The sequence below is a fragment of the Triticum aestivum genome, chromosome 6A, assembly GCF_018294505.1.
Source record: "Triticum aestivum cultivar Chinese Spring chromosome 6A, IWGSC CS RefSeq v2.1, whole genome shotgun sequence".
Lineage (NCBI taxonomy): Eukaryota > Viridiplantae > Streptophyta > Magnoliopsida > Poales > Poaceae > Triticum > Triticum aestivum.
Genome location: NC_057809.1, coordinates 519,181,766 through 519,199,889, shown reverse-complemented (window position 1 = coordinate 519,199,889; position 18,124 = coordinate 519,181,766).

Genomic DNA, 18,124 nt, shown 5'->3' with positions numbered 1-18,124 from the left:
CAACACACATTAATTCTTTCTCTCCATTTTCCGATCTCTAACTCTCTCAACTACACAACCCCCTTTTTCCACTCTGTTACCAAATGTATTTACCTCACACACCCGCCATTGCACCCCATGCCGAGCTCTCCCTCTCCCTCTCCCTCTCACCCTCTCGCGCTAAATACATGCATTGCCTATCTAGCCCCCTGAGGGAGTCCTGGATTAGGGGGTATCCGGACAGCCGGACTGTTGGACTATGAAGATACATGATTGAAGACTTCGTCCTGTGTCCGGATAGGACTCTCCTTGGCATGGAAGGCAAGCTTGGCAATACGGATATGTAGATCTCCTTCCTTGTAACCGACTCTGTGTAACCCTAGCCCCCTCCGGTGTCTATATAAACCGGAGGGTTTAGTCCGTAGGACCAAGAACAACAATCATACCATAGGCTAGCTTCTAGGGTTTAGCCTCTTCGATCTCGTGGTAGATCAACTCTTGTAATACCCATATCATCAAGATCAATCAAGCAGGAGTAGGGTTTTACCTCCATTGAGAGGGCCCGAACCTGGGTTAAAACATTGTGTCCCCTGTCTCCTGTTACCATCCGCCTAGACGCACAGTTCGGGACCCCCTACCCGAGATCCGCCGGTTTTGACACCGACATTGGTGCTTTCATTGAGAGTTCCACTATGCCGTCACCATAAGGAAGGATGCCTCGTCTCGTTGTTAAAAGCAACATTGCCGCCGGGGGAGCCCTGGCTATCAGCCAAACTCTCCGGCTAGGCAGTTTCATCATGACCGCTCGTTCAGCTGCTACACTGGCGATGACTTCTCGGGTCATCGAAAACCGCCTCCACGTTGGCTCAGAATTTGCCGAGCAGATGGATCCGATGGAGCTCTCTTCCCTAAACGAGCTCTTGGATCGCATCGCCGCCTTGGGAGTCGCTACGGACTATGATCGGATTGGGCTTAAACCTGATCAGAGGAAGATTAACTCTCCACCGGTCACCCATCCTATTGCGGTGGTGGAGGAACAATGCGACGATTCTTCCTCTATCTTGAGGACTAACTATGTTCGGATTCCTGAGCTCTCCGAGCCAGATACCCGTTTACGGGAGGACATCACCCAAGCCCTGAACCTAGAATCAGGCAGCGGGCCAACCTATTTGGGAAACATCCCGGAACCCGAACTTCCAAGATCGGAAACTCCTGGGCCCCTAGGTCTCAGATCGGGTAAGGGTTCGGACTCAAATCCACCCACCCACCCAAACATAAACGATCTTTCCAACATCAGGCAAGAGCCCCAGGAAACAATACATCATTATTGGGCCAGATTCCTCCTTGTGATGAACAAGGTTAAGGACTGTCGCGAGGAAGACGCAGTTTCATTTTTCTGCAATAATTGCACGGACGAGGGAATCCTTAATGCCATAAGTCACCGTGACATATCACGCTTTGCTGACTTGGCGTCCATAGTACAAAAATATTGTGCGATGGAAAGCGCCTGGAAAACCGAAACAAAATTTTGGGATAATCCGGCTCCGAATATACACCCAGTTCAAAGTAAAATTGGGCACTATCATAAGACACTGGAGTTAATTACAAAGAAGCAAAAACCCTCTACAGGGCACGGAACCGTATTGGAGGGATGGCTCAATGGACCCTGCAAAATTCATAGTACAACGGATACCATACCAACACACAACCTTAGAGCATGTTGGGTACTCCGGCAGGTGGCCAAAAGTGGTGAGGATCTTCTCATCCCAGATGCCACAGAGCACCATCCCAGGGATAACAATACAGTATTAACAGTCTTTGAGACCTTCGCATCAAATAATAGGCGCAAGCGAACCCTCCGCAGCCTTGCCGAAATCTGCCATGTGGCAACAATAAATCCATGGAGTGACACAGCTATTACCTTCAATGCCAGTGATGAACATAAATTTCAAACAGCCCGGGCACCCGCTGCACTGGTCCTCAGTCCAATTGTGGACGGCTTTCGACTCACCAAAATACTCATGGACGGCGGTAGTGGATTAAACCTCATGTATGAGGAAACTCTTCAAAAAATGGAAATAGACTGGAACCGCATTGAGCAAAGCAGCACAACCTTCAGAGGAATCATCCCCAGTCGGGAAGCACGCTGTGCTGGAAAAATCACACTAGATGTGGTATTCGGCATGCCGGAGAACTATAGGTCCGAAGAAATTACATTCCATGTGGCCCCGTTCAGTAGCGGATACCACACCCTTTTAGGGCGGGAGGCGTTCACGATCTTCCAAGCCATACCCCACTACGGGTACATGAAGCTCAACATGCCCGGACCCAACGGAATCATCACTCTCTCTAGTGATCCGGACACAACACTCCGCGCCGAAAACAAAACAGCCAGATTGTCCCTCGAGGCATTATCCGAAGCCCTTGCGGCTGAGGAATTAACTACGCTACGCTCCAAAGTGGATAGGGATGATGTGATACTTGACAAAAGATCCAAGTCCACCTCTTTTAAACCAGCGGATGAAATAGTCAAATTCCAAGTCCACCCAACGGACGCTACAAAAACAGCCTCCATCGAGGCACAGTTAAACCCCGTCTTGGACGCCGCACTACGAGAGTTCCTGTGAGAATTGGGACATCTTCGCCTGGCATCCCTCAGATATGCTAGGAATCCCACGCAGGCTGGCCGAACACAACCTTAATATCCTAAAAGGATTCAAGCCGGTCAAGCAGGCTCTTCGGTGTTTCTCCGAACCCAAGAGACAAGCTATGGGAGAGGAACTAGCCAAGTTATTGGAGGCCGGATTCATTAGAGAAATAAAACACCCGGACTGGCTAGCAAACCTAGTGATGGTACCAAAGAAGGACAAATCTTGGCGCCTATGTGTCGATTTCAAGGACCTCAACAAGGCCTGCCCAAAGGATCCCTTCCCCCTCCCCCGCATCGATCAAATTATCGATGCTACCGCAGGACACGATTCATTGTGTTTCCTCGACGCATACTCAGGCTACCACCAAACCAAGATGGCAGAGTCCGACCAAGCTGCAACGGCATTCATCACACCATACGGCCCCTTCTGTTTCAACACAATGCCTTTTGGGCTCAAAAACGCCGGCGCAACATATCAGCGCATGATTCAGACATGTCTGGAAAAACAGATCGGCAAAATAGTTGAGGCATACGTAGATGATGTGGTCATTAAAACCAAACACGTCGACTCTCTAATAGACGACTTGAGGCTCACATTCAACAATCTTCGGACATATGACATCAAGCTCAATCCGGAAAAATGCATTTTCGGCGTACCAGCCGGAAAGCTCCTGGGCTTCATCGTCTCCAGTAGAGGAATTGAAGCAAATCCGGCCAAAATCCGAGCTCTGTCACAGTTGGCTATCCCAACGGACCTCAAACAAATCCAGAAATTAACTAGATGTGTGGCAGCTCTAAGCCGCTTTATCTCCTGCTTAGGAGAAAAGGCATTACCCCTTTATCGCCTCCTTCGGCGCTCCGAACACTTCGAGTGGACGGATGCTGCCACAGCCGGATTGGAAGAAATGAAAGCCATACTAGCAACCAACCCAATCTTGGCCGCGCCAAACATCGGCGAACCAATGCTGTTGTACATTGCGGCAACTCATCAGGTCGTAAGCGTAGCGCTCGTCGTCGAACAAAAACAGGACATACATAAATTCCCCCTTCAAAAGCCGGTATATTATGTATCCACTGTCCTCACTCCATGCAAATTACAGTACCCACATTATCAAAAGATAGCCTATGCGGTATTCATGGCCTCCCGGAAGCTGCGACATTACTTTCAAGAGTGTTCAATTATAGTGGCTGCGACATTACATTATGTGCCACTTAATGATATTATAAATAACCGTGACGCCACGGGCCGGATTGCCAAATGGGCCATTGAGCTCCTCCCGTTCGACATAACATATAAGCCTCGGCGAGCCATTAAGTCGCAAGTACTGGCCGACTTCGTCACCAAATGGACGGAAGCCGAACTACCTAAAGAGTACGGCTGAGGGAGTCCTAGATTAGGGGGTGTCCGGATAGCCAGACTATAACCTTTGGTCGGACTGTCGAACTATGAAGATACAAGATTGAAGACTTCGTCCCGTGTCCGGATTGGACTTTCCATGGCGTGGAAGGCAAGCTTGGCAATACGGATATGTAGATCTCCTCCCATTGTAACCGACTCTGTGTAACCCTAGCCCCCTCTGGTGTCTATATAAACCGGAGGGTTTAGTCCCTAGGACACAACAACAATCATACCATAGGCTAGCTTCTATGGTTTAGCCTCTCCAATGTCGTGGTAGATCTACTCTTGTACTACCCATATCATCAATATTAATCAAGCAGGAGTAGGGTTTTACCTCCATCGAGAGGGCCTGAACCTGGGTAAAAACATCATGTCCCTTGTCTCCTATTACCATCCGCCTAGACGCACAGTTCGGGACCCCCTACCCGAGATCCGCCGGTTTTGACACCGACATTGGTGCTTTCATTGAGAGTTCCTCTGTGTCATCATCATCAGGCTTGATGGCTCCTTCGATCATCGTTAGCGATGCAGTCCAAGGTGAGACTTTTCTCCCTGGACAGATCTTCGTGTTCGGCGGCTTTGCACTACGGGCCAATTCGCTTGGCCATCTAGAGCAGATTGAAAGTTACGCCCCTCGCCATCAGGTCAGGTTTGGAAGCTTAAACTACACGGCCGATATCCGCGGAGACTTGATCTTCGACGGGTTCGAGCCCCTGCCAAGTGTGCCGCACTGTCACGACGGGCATGATTTAGCTGTGCTGCCGTATAGTGCCCTGGAGGCTGCACCCGCATCCGATCCGACCTTTAATTCGAAGCCGACTGCGCCGATCGAGGGCGGGTGGCTAGACCCCGCCGCGAAGGCTGCAGCCTCAATGGCAATCGAGGCGAACACCAACCTTATCCTTCGCGAGGCCCGTGACTCCACATTGCCGGACTCTTCTCCGGACTCTGAACCCTCCGCACCCTTGCCAATCAAATCTGATTGGGCGCCGATCATGGAGTTCACCGCCGCGGATATCTTTCAGCACTCGCCCTTTGGCGACATACTGAATTCACTAAGGTATCTCTCCTTGTCAGGAGAGTCTTGGCCGGATTATGACCGGCAAGATTGGGATGCGGACGATGAAGAAATTCGACGCCCACCCACCACCCACTTCATAGCCACTGTCGACGATTTAATCGACATGCTCGACTTCGACTCCGAAACATCGACGGTATGGACGACGATGCAGGAGACGAACAGGAACCAGCGCCTATAGGGCACTGGAAAGCCACCTCGTCGTATGATGTATACATGGTGGACACACCCAAAGGAAACAACGACGAGGAATGGGAGGACGCAACGAAGGATCGTTCCTTCAAAAAGCAGTCAAAGCAGCGGCGTAAGCGCCGCTCCAAACCCCGCCTCGACAGAGACAGCGGTCATACAGACCCAGCCACAGAGTAGGACGAGCCGGCGGACGATGAACATGGCATCAAGCAACCGTCCGAACAAGGCAACTTGGATAACCAAACCAAACAACGCGTCCCCGGCGAAGATAACAGTCCAGATGACCTCACGCCGAACAAGTTCCTAGAGAAGAAGAACCTCCACAAAAGGCTCGTCGCCACTGCGCGCAGCCTGAAAAAGCAGAAGCGGAAGCTCAAGACTGCGGAAGATGCACTCAGAATCAGATGGAGCAAAGTACTCAACACTGCAGACAAATATGGCGGCAGTTGCCACACAAAGAGCTACCCGAAGCGAAAACTACTGCCCGAATTTGATGAGGAGGCCATAGAGCCCCCACAATCAAAAAACAAAGCAACCATCCGGTCGGATAGATGACCTCATGGCCAACACAGAGCGGCAAACGATGCCGCACACAAGCTAGCACGCAATCCACACGAGGACTCTCATCAAAAAGATGGCCCAGCCAGATCTATCTGCGGGCCAAGAAAGCAAGCTATAGCAAGCAATGCAACACAAAAAATATCCGAACACCACGGCACACCCAAATACAGGGGTGCCGCACACCCCCTATGTTTCACTGATGAGGTGCTGGACCATGAATTCCCAGCGGGATTCAAACCCGTAAACATAGAGGCATATGACGGAACTACAGACCCGGGGGTCTGGATTGAGGATTATATCCTCCACATCCACATGGCTCGAGGAGATGACCTCCATGCAATCAAATACTTACCCCTCAAGCTCAAAGGGCCAGCCCCCATTGGCTTAAAGGCCTTCCCGTAAACACCATTGGAAGTTGGGAAGAGCTCGAGGACGCTTTTCGGGCAAATTTTCAAGGGACCTATGTCCGACCACCGGATGCAGACAATTTAAGTCAAATAACTCAATAACCCGGAGAGTCAGCCCAGAAGCTCTGGAACGGATTTCTTACTAAAAAGAACCAAATAGTCGACTGTCCGGATGCTGAAGCCTTAGCAGCTTTCAAACATAGCGTTCGAGACGAATGGCTAGCCAGACACCTCGGCCAAGAAAAGCCAAGAACAATGGCCGCATTAACAAGCCTCATGACCCGCTTTTGCGCGGGCGAGGACAGCTGGTTGGCAAGATGCAGCACCAGCGACCCAAGTACATCCGAAGTCAGGGATTGAAACGGGAAGCCACGACGCAGCAAAGACCAGCGCCGGAATAAGGGAAACTGCCCAAAGAGCACGGCAGTTAATGCCGGATTTAAAAGCTCTCGGCAGGGTCAGCAAAAGCTGCCCCTCAAAGATAACAGGGACGAACTGTCTAACCTAAACAAAATCCTGGACAAGATATGTCAAATCCACAGCACCCCTGGGAAGCCTGCAAATCATACCCACAGAGAATGTTGGGTCTTCAAGCAATCCGGCAAACTCAACGCCGAACACAAGGGGCTAGATATACCAAGTGAAGATGATGATGAACCCCACAAACAAAGCACTGGGGAACAAAAGAAATTCCCACAAGAAGTCAAAACAGTAAATGTACTACAAGTGACAAAAGGGAGAAACGAAGTGGCACTCATAGAGTTACATGCCATGCGGCCTATCACAAAGGAGTTTTGCCACTGGTTGTCAAAACCGATCACCTTCGACCATCGGGACTACTCCGGAAGTATCCGGCACGCAGGCTGGGCTGCCTTGGTATTAGACCCGATAATCGACGGATACCACTTTACGCGAGTCCTGATGGACGGCGGCAGCAGTTTAAACCTGATATATCAGGACATAGTCCGCAAAATGGGGATAGACCCAACAAACATTAGCCATAGCAATATTTCTCTTAAAGGAATAATGCCAGGCCCAGGGGCTCATTGCACGGGCTCCCTCCTACTAGAAGTTACGTTCGGTTCACCCGATAACTTCCGTAGCGAAAAGCTGACCTTCCACATCGCTCCATTTAAAAGTGGTTATCAAGCACTACTAGGAAGCGACGCTTTGTCTCTCTTTAACGCAATACCGCACAATGCGTCCCTCACGCTTAAGATGCCCGGTCTACAAGGCATCATTTTAGTAAAGGGAAATATTGAGCGCTCCTTGTGCGCGGAAGACTGTGCGGCTGCCTGGACAGCCACACACTAAACTGCCCCACCAACCAGAGCGCCTAATAGGTCGTTAAGACCACGAACACGGCTGGATGAGTCCGGTATAACTATATAATTACTAATGGTTTGATGGTTATACATCCCTATACAAGGGGCTCCACGCACGTAAACAAGCAGCAACAAAACTCAATTCTTCACTTATACTTTGTTTCTTTATTATAACGTACATTTTTGCACGAGTAGTTTTTCAACTAAGTTCCTCTCTTTTACAGATGAACATCGTGCTACACCTGTCGAGGACACGGCACAACGGAGACACAGGCACAGACGTGCAGTAGGGACCCGTTCCAAGGATTCTCTTTAGATTAAGACCCTGCGTAAACCTTTTTTACTGTCTCTTGTTGATACATATCCCCCGGATTCTCCGTACAACCAAGAAGGGGGCTGACGTCTTGGCATGTGGCCACGTCAGAATATTGCACGTACCTGGACACTATGGGCTTATTACAAAGGGCACTATTCAGTCCGTTTACAATCATAAAGACCGAATACCTTAGGGAGTGTTCGGCATCGCGAGTTTGGCCTTATATGCATCAGCTCCGAATCACGTCTTTGGTCAAATGTTGGGTTTGCCCGGCTCTTGTGTTTTGCTGCCTTACGTTCCTCTCTATCGGCTAAGGCGGCACCAGGAGAACTACTACGATTGTGCCCCGGTTCAGCCAGGAGAGCACCTCAGTAGAGAAAGCCAAAAACTGACTGTCATGATGTAGCGTGAGACTGGTCAACCACTCGATGACCTATCAGAATCTTCGGGATTCCTCCGCATTGACGAAGGGCCATTTCCTGGCCAGGCATACACGCACCCCGAATTTGGGCGAGCGCGGCGCCACCAGGGGCTATATAGTAACCCCACTATCAAACTCCTATGGCTAAGTGAAAGTGATAAAGCATTATAGTCTGGTTGCCTAGGTCGCTACGCTACCTCCTCCGTAATGGACCAAGACGTTGGATCAAGTGTGATGATGCGCCTTCTGTGAACACCCCCGCATTATATGCGTGGGGGCTGAAGCCGACGACTGCCATCTTCCAGGTTATATAAGTAAACGGCCGCACAGGAGGTATTATAATTCTTGCAGGCACAAGTATAAAAAGCTTCTACATTTCAGCAAAATATTTTTTTAATAAGAATACATGTTATTCGAACATAATATCCTTCGAGCACTGCGTCTCTATGGAACGAGCGCCCTCCAGGACTTCTTCAAAGTAGTGCTCGGCAGGTACTCGGCTTTCGTACGAATCTTGGGCTGCAACGGCGGTGGCCTCCATCTCCCCTAGTATGTCTTGACACGGGCAAGGGCCATCCGCGCACCCTCCATGCATGCTGACCTCTTCATCGCTTTGATATATGGCACCACACAAAGGAACTGCTGCACCATGCTAAAATAACTGTTCGGCTTTGGCCTTTTCGGCCACAGATGATCCACGACATACCTCATGGCAAGTCCGGACAACCTATTGAGCTCGGCCCATTCGGCCAAACGATCGGTCAATGGAAGCGGACGCTCTGGATTGTTGAACTGCGACCAGAACAGCTTTTCCACTTCGCGATCTTTCTGATCTCGGAAGTGTTCGACGGCATCAGCAGCACTCACCACTAAATCCAAATACGCGTCTGCCGAACTCCACATCCGGTCGAACGGACCATATTTAGGATCTTCGAACGTCATCCGCAGCATAAAGGGCTTCCCAGCCGCGATATCTGGCCTGACGCAGCTCCTCCTTCATCGCTCTCATCGCAGAACGAGCATCCTTTGCCGCCGTAGTGGCCTTCTCCAGGTATGTCCGCTCCACCCGGTCTTCTTTTTTAAGAAGCTTACAGCGGTCAGCAGCGTTCCTCAACTTCACAGCCATGTCGGCCATTTCCTCCTTGCTTTGGAAGTGAGCAGCCTGTTCAGCTTTTAGCTCCTCAGCCGCCTTTAAGGCAGCCGTGTCGCTTTTCCTGGCTTGTTCTTTAGCTCGGGCAAGCTCTGCCCGAAGGTTCTCCACGGCGGCAGCCCCATCTGCGTCAAGCAAACACGTTATAAGATACTGGCATCAAGCTCCTCTTACCAGGTGTCTCCGGAGAAATTACATACCTTGTGCCTCATCAAGCCGCTTGTTGACAAGCGCGATGTTGGCATCTGCCACGTCAAGTTGCTGCTTTAGCTCGGCAAATTCATCAGTCCGGCTGGCCATCAGACACTTCGCCACCTGCATATGAAGGCGGCAAAATTATACCTAGGACTATGATCCTCCATGTGCCGTCGTCCTTGACAGCACCTAGAGTCTCAGGGGCTACTATCTACACAGGGCGCATCGCAAAGTATGCGGTACTGTCAAAAAGGTGCATCATTTCACGTACCTCAAAGCCCGTTAGTAGACTCATGACAGCTTCACGCAACCCACTTTCCACGGACGAAATCCTTTCAATTACCGCACCCATCAACGCACGGTGCTCTTCTGAGATAGACGCCCACCCTAGCAGATCCGTCAGTACCTCCGACCGTGCACTAGGCGGTGCCGGACTCATTCGGTTGCCTGTCCTAGAAGCCGGACATGGAGGACTTCGGGTGGCCATATTACTACCTTCTGGCCTTACCGGATCAGGAGAAACCCTCCGCGACGACACCTCGGGGTCACCCGCCTCGTGAGGCGGTATGGCAGGGGGAGGCGGTCCGCTCTCCATCATCTCCGAAAGAAGATCCCCCGAAGACGAGCTCTGCTGAGAAGGGCTAAGATCCGAATTACAAGGTAAATTTTCGGTTATTTTCCTCGGAAGTGAAAGCCAGGATTTCTCTCATTATTAAACACCCTTTTTACTTACGGCTCGGTGGAGGGCTGATCCCCTTGAGGGCACACTACGGCCGGGGTATCCCCTGGCACAGGACCTCTGGCGAAGATTTCTTCCCCCGCTTTGAGATCATTGTCTCCGGGTCTTCAGAGGCGGCCCTCTTCTTCCCTTGAGGTGAGGAATTTTCGATTCCTCCCTTCCGGATAACCTCCTCCGCGGAGGCAGTAGCTCCCTTGTTCCCCCCTTCATTTTCTTTCGAAAGCGCGATCTCCAGCATCCTGGTTAACACGGGGTCTGGCGAGGTCTCAGGAAGGGGGGCCGGACACCTTATCAACTTCGCCTTCGCTATCCACTCATGGTTCAAGAAAAACTCCTTTTTAAGGGCGATGTTGCGATAAATGAACAGATGGCGTGTCCGGGCACGGGGCTACTTACTTGGGTATCCGGACGATTGCAGCTCAGACCTGCGTCCTCAGAAGAGTCCGGACACACTACTTGTGGTCCGAAGAACAACTTGTACATCTCCACGGGCGTCATGCCAAGAAAATGTTGGAGAGCTCGCGGTCCCTTCGTATTGAACTCCCACAGGCGGAGGGGGCAACGTTTGCAGAGCAGGACTCGACGAATTAACATGACCTGCGTCACAACGACCAGACTGGCATCTCTCTCCAGGAGATCTCGGATGCGGCTCTGCAATAGGGGCACATCCATTGCTGCCCCCCAGTCCATGACGTTAGTCGGGGCGGGGGACCCGAGCGAAAAGCAGGCGGCGCCACCCACTCGGTACCCCTGGGAGCTGTGATATAGAACCACTCTTGTTGCCATAAGCTGGACTCCTCTTGAAAAAAGCCCTCGGGCCACGAAGCGTTAGCATCCTTGCTTATTATAGCACCTCCGCACTCTGCGTGCTCTCCCTCGATCATCTTCGGCTCTACTTTGAAGGTCTTAAGCCACAGTCCGAAGTGAGGAGGAAAGCTTCACACACGATGATGAACGATGAGATGTGGAGGATAGACTCCGGAGCTAAGTCGTGGAATTCCAGCCCATAATAGAACATGAGCCCCCTCACGAAGGGATCCGGTGCGAAGCCTAGCCCACGGAGGAAGTGAGACACGAACACAACGCTCTCACCAGGCTTGGGAGTGGGAATAACCTTCCCTTGAGCAGGCAGCCTATGCGGGATTTCGCCGGCAAATACCTGGCCTCCCTCAGCTTTTGTACGTCTTCCTCCATGATGGAGGAAGGCATCCATCGGCCGCGAAGGTCGGAGTCGGACATCATCGAAGGTTCGAAGCGCCTAAATCTGGAGCCTTGGGTGCTGGAACTCGAGGCGGGGGGGGATTCGATTGAGATCGAAAGAAAGGAGTAAAGCTTTGGTCTCTTTATAAGAGGTTGAATACCGAGAGCCCTCCCTGTGACCGTTTGGGACTTACCTTTGATCGAGGGGATATACCAACGGACACGACTGGGTTACCCACGTCCGTATTAATGAGGGTCCCGTAAATAAAGGGGACACGATCTCTGCTTCGACAAGACGTGCCAAGGAAACCGCCTAGCGAAACGCGCTGAGGTGGGAAGTAAGAAAAAACGAATAAAGGCTTGGCTGTGGTGCGACGTCACGCTACAGAATACGTCAGCAGATTAGATTCGTGAAAGTATTACCCTCTCTCTCTACGGAGGTATGTGGAACTTGTTTTGTAGAGCCGGACACGATCCTCGTGTTCAAAATCTTCTATGAAGTATTCGGAGGAGGAACCCGCCTTGCAATGCCGAAGACAATCTGCGCGCCGGACTTATCTTCATTGAAGCCTGGTTCAGGGCCTACTGAGGGAGTCCTGGATTAGGGGTGTTCGGATAGCCGGACTATAACCTTTGGTCGGACTGTCGAACTATGAAGATACAAGATTGAAGACTTCGTCCCGTGTCCGGATGGGACTTTCCTTGGCGTGGAAGGCAAGCTTGGCAATACGGATATGTATATCTCCTCCCATTGTAACCGACTCTATGTAACCCTAGCCCCCTCCGTGTCTATATAAACCGGAGGGGTTAGTCCGTAGGACACAACAACAATCATACCATAGGCTAGCTTCTAGGGTTTAGCCTCTCCGATCTCGTGGTAGATCTACTCTTGTACTACCCATATCATCAATATTAATCAAGCAAGAGTAGGGTTTTACCTCCATCGAGAGGGCCCGAACCTGGGTAAAAACATCGTGTCCCTTGTCTCCTGTTACCATCCGCCTAGACGCACAGTTCGGGACCCCCTACACGAGATCCGCCAGTTTTGACACCGACAACGGCGCATACTCCAATTGGATCATGCACTTCGATGACTCTAAAATGCTGGCTGGTCTGGGGGCTGGCGTTGTTCTGACGTCCCCAACTAGAGATATAGTTCAATATGTACTCCAGATATTGTATACAGACTCCAACAACGCAGCCGAATACAAGGCCCTGTTGCATGGTCTTCGCATGGCAGTTTCCATGGGCATTCGACGCCTGGAGGTGTGCGGGGACTCGAACCTCGCAATATCCCAAATAAACGGAGACTTTGACGCTAAAGATCCGAAAATGGCGGCCTATCACAACGCCGTCCTCAAGATGTCAGCTCGGTTCGAAGGGCTCGAATTGCACCATGTGGCTCAGGAAAACAATCAGGCGGCAGATATCCTCGCCCGCATCGGCACAAAACGCGATGCGATCCCACCCAAGATCTTCTTGGAGAGGCTGTTTAAGCCATCTGTGGTATGGGAAGGGGACACTAGTAACAATAGTCCGGACTCAGCCACAATGCCCGATACCGAACACTCCGATATAACCGGAGGCTCTGCCATGGAAATAACACCTTCAGCCCACGTAATAATGGCCATCATCTCCTGTGGACAGAACCATTCCTGGCCTACCTAACTAGGCAGGAACTTCCCGAGGACCAAAATGAGGCACGCTGCATAGTGCGGCGATCTAAATCCTACAGGGTCCTTGAGGGAGAGCTTTATAAGAAAAGCACTACCGGAGTCCTTCAAAGGTGCATCTCCGAAGAGGAAGGGCGGAAACTTCTAGCATAAATTCATGCTGGACTTGGCGGCCATCACGCCGCAGCCCGGGCCCTTGTAAGCAAGGCCTTTCATACAGGTTTTTATTGGCCGACGGCCCGGGCAGACGCACAGGACTTGGTCCAACGCTGCGCCGGTTGCCAGCTTTTTGCAAACCAAATCCATATGCCACCCACTGCCCTCCAAACAATCCCCATTAACTGGCCCTTCGCGGTCTGGGGGCTTGATATGGTTGGACCCCTCAAAGGGGGAACCCATAAGAAAAAATACTTACTGGTCATAGTAGATAAATTCACCAAATGGATAGAGGCCAAACCTGTTAAAACGGCCGAATCTGGACCGGTGATAGACTTCATATCCGGGTTGTACACCGTTATGGCGTCTCCCATAGCATCATCACTGACAATGGCACGAACTTCACGGCCGACGAGGTAAAACTCTGGTGCAGCAACATGGGCATCAAACTCGATTATGCTTCTGTCTATCGCCCACAAACTAATGGTCAAGTTGAGTGAGCAAACGGTCTTATCACAAGCGGCATAAAACCCAGACTAGTGCAGTCCTTAAAGGAATCTAACACGCACTGGGTAGAGGAGCTCGACTCCGTACTCTGGGGGCTGCGGACCACCCCGAATAGTACTACTGGATACACACCCTTTTTATGGTGTACGGCGCAGAGGCGGTTCTGCCCTGCGACATAATTCATGATCACCTCGAGTGCGCATGTACGAAGAAAGAGAAGCCAAGCTCAATCGGCAGGACAGTCTGGACACCCTGGAGGAGGAGCGCGAAGTGGCAAAAGCCCGTTCCGCATTCTATCAGCAACAGGCTCGAAGATACCAAAGCAGAGAAGTACGGGCCAAAACTTATAACGTTGGCGAACTAGTTCTATGCCTGCCGGAGAAGAAAAAGTCCAAGCTCGAGCCCAAATGGGAAGGTCCCTTCATTATTGACCAGGTTCTGACCGGTGGAGCGTACCGTCTGCGGGATGCATCGGATAATCGACTTGAGCCGAACCCATGGAACGCAGACAGGCTCCAAAGATTCTACACCTAGTGCCAGACTCTATGTTCGTCTCCTTCCCCTGTCCATTTTTTGCATATACATTGTATGTATTTTCTTTCTTTCTTTTCTCTTTTTTCTTTCTCAAAGCCTTCAAGGGATAACTTGTGCATTGTAGCACACCATTAACGCGCTAACCGCGCTCATTATACCTGGGGGCTTCTTACATAGAAGCTTAATTATTTACCCAGGCTTCATGCCCCGCACATGTGTTATTCTTCCGCATGTCCCTTTTCTTTGCCATTATATGCATCGATATGACTTAAGTTTTGGCCAAGCTGGGTTGCCTGGCTCTTGTATTTATGCCCTATGTTCCCGTTAATTCGGCTAGGGCATAAGGGGAGCACCTCTGCGATTGTTACCACCGGGCAGCCGGATGTGTACATCAGACTGGGTTAAGCCGAAAGCTAGCGTTCTTAAGGGAATATTCGGTCGGTGAACAAAAGATGATTTTTATTTATTTTCCATATGTGCCCCAGATGTTTTTGCCTGCATCTCTTCTCGCAGTTCGGACATGCACTTTAGGGCATGCGTACCCAGGGAAAGGAACCCTTAACGGAACTATTCTCCCTGGAAGATGTTTCTTACTACCCATGTAATATAACATAACTAGTTGGATACTTGTCTGTTCAAGCACTAATGACCCCTACGCCTGGTTTCCACGCATACCCCGGTTCTTATATAACTGAGCGGGTATTCGGATACACTCCAGACTATCGGGTCCCGAGGTTGAAGCGAAAAGGTCCGCCATGACAAATGATTTACAATCCGGCTAGAAGGCATTATACATGTCACTTTAATTACATAGTAACTTAGACTGAATAAATTCCTCTTCTATACCATCCAACAGGCTGTCCAGCCTACAATCCTGTTGGGAATACTTTGCGGCTAATTCTACTTGCCCATACACTAAGCTAACGGGGATCTCTTTCCCATCGGGCCCCACAGGTCCGACCTCGGCCATGTGGTTTGGGTCAGCCTTGGTATACCGCATCTTCACCATGGCTCAGGCTTCCCTGGCACCTTGACGGCAGGCCGATATCTTCCATAAGCGGAAGCGCCGCCGCGCTCCCTTGAGCTTCTCCGCAAGCTCTCCTATGCCTGCTGGCAGAGATGCGGATGGTCACAAGGCCTGGGCAATACCGTGCATCGCCTGCCGAAATTGTTCGTGCAGTTGTGAGAGCTCGGGTAGAAGATCACCTGCAGACCTGGGCATCTCCTCCGCGGGACGACCCGTCAGCATACGTGCAGATATAACTCTGTTAGTCGGCCCCATCACTGAACTCTTTTAAAGGTTCATTTAAGCACTCACTAAAAATGCCGCGATGAAGCTGCTTATTCTCCTTCACGGAGTCCGCAAGCTGGGCTCGAACATCTTTCAGTTCCACGCTCAGCTTGGTATTGGCGTCTTGGAGACCGTTTTTCTCCCGCATAACCTTAGCCGGCACGCGTTCGCCAGCCTTTAGCTGTCGCACGACATGCTGGTCCTCCGGATTATCTCCGGAGTCATCTGCAATATCTATTGTTAGATTTGCAGCCATGCCGCACACTATATGGTTCCTATCATTCTTTGAAACAAGTGTTACCAGCTGGGGACTTTTCAGGTTCCTTCAATGCGGCAACGGCGGCTCGAAGTTGGGTCTTGCATTCCACCAGTTCCTGTGACAGTCGAGTATTCTTCTCTATAAGAACCTGTACGATAAATGATCCTTAAATCAGTTGTGCCAACTGTTTCAAGTCTCAGGGGCTATTGATATATATATACTTCAAATTTTCTTACCCGTACATCCTTCACATACTGGTCCATGGCTCTGGCTAGACCATTTTGAGCAGCACGGATGTACACATCTCCTGAGTTGAACGCATTAAATGCCTCTTGGGAGAAACAAGCGTCATGGAGTACGGCTCGGCGATGCCTGTGATTCATGGCGCTCTCCACTTCGGAATTTGTAGCGGATATCTTATCCATCCTCTGTAGATGGAGCATCCGGCGTGTGCCTCGTGTTAGCCTCCACCTCTATGTCTAGCCCTGGAGCCCGACTAGTAGAAGCGTGATCAGCGACATCTCCGGATATTGTCCGGCGAGCGTTCTTCCTTCTAGGAAACATGGGTGTTATTATGTTTTTACAGACGACAACCGCGGAGTGAGGTGTTGCATCATACCTCTGCGCTGGTGGCTCCGTCCGGACTACCTTCCTTTTTAGCCTGTCCGTCTTCGGAGCCCCTTGTTGGCGAGTCGCAGCGGGCCTTCCCTATAAAACACCGATCGTATACGGTAGGTGAAGTGCATAAAAGGAAATCCTTTTCAAAGGTTGGGACTCTGGTCTCATTTACCTACGAGGCTGGGAGTAGCCCAGGGTAGTCGGCTCTAATGGCCACCATGGCGTCATCACAACTTAACTGATAGAAAATCCTATCGATCAGCTCCACAAATATGTCCGGATCCTCTCTGAGGCCAGGGTCGAGGGCCCGTTCAGGGTCCTACGGTTGTGGAGGTGGGCTATTGATCTCCCCTACCGCCTTACGCAGTTCCTGCGATGAAATGACAAGGTAAATATTTACCACGAAAGCAAGGGGAGGATGGAAGTAAAAAGAGTGGAAGCTCACCCAGCTTCGAGGGTTGTTCATGGAGAATCCATCCCGTGGCTTAATGTGGAGGAACTCCTCTTCTTCCCCCTTGTACAGATCGGATAGAATTTTTGCTAGAGCAGCAACGGAATCCGGTCCCTTGCGCCCGCAGCGAGTGGCGTCATCTTCCCCATTGAAGTGCCACATGGGGTGTCCTCGATATTGAAGTGGTTGCACCCCCCGCATGATGCAAATTGCCATAACCTCGGTTATGGTCAGTCCTGATTTGTCCAGCAACTTTATTCGGCCCATCAGATAAAGGACGTCTCTATCATATTCCTCCTGAGGGCTCCGTGGTCGCCAACTCAGGTGCTTCTTCAAAGGAGCATTATCAAACTCGGGGAGGCCGATCTGAATAGGATCCGGAAGGGGGACGTCCTCCATATAAAACCACTCAGAAGGCCAGTTTTCGGATGTCTTCTTCGGGGTACCGGATAAGTATCCGGTCCCGGCAATGCACCATACTTCAGCTCCGCCCACTTGATATATTGATCCCCTCTGTGTACGGGGCACAAGGCAAAACAACTTCTTCCACAGTGCAAAATGAGCTTCGCAGCCCAGAAACAGCTCGCAAAGGGCTACGTAACCAGCGATGTGCAGTATGGAGGTGGGAGTGAGGTTGTGTAACTGGAGGCCGTAGAACTCCAGAAGCCCTCGGATAAATGGATGGATTGGAAATCCAAGTCCCCTTAACAAATAAGGGACAAGGCATACCCGCTCTCCCTTAGAAGGATTGGGGAAGCTTTCCACTTGGTCCCCGCCATTATAGGTGGCGAGCCCGGCTCGAACCGGGACCATATACGCTGGAGGGAGGAATCCCTGGGTCTGTAGCTTCACTAATTGGTTGTGCGAGATGGAACACTTCTCCCAATCTCCGGGCTTGGGGCTGCAAGGGCGAGAAGAGGAGCTGCGCTGGCCGGTCATGTTGGGATGGATTTTTTCGGGCGCGCTCTGATGAATGCTCGCTGAGGGAGGATGGTGTGGTTTGGATCTGAGAATTCTCGTCTC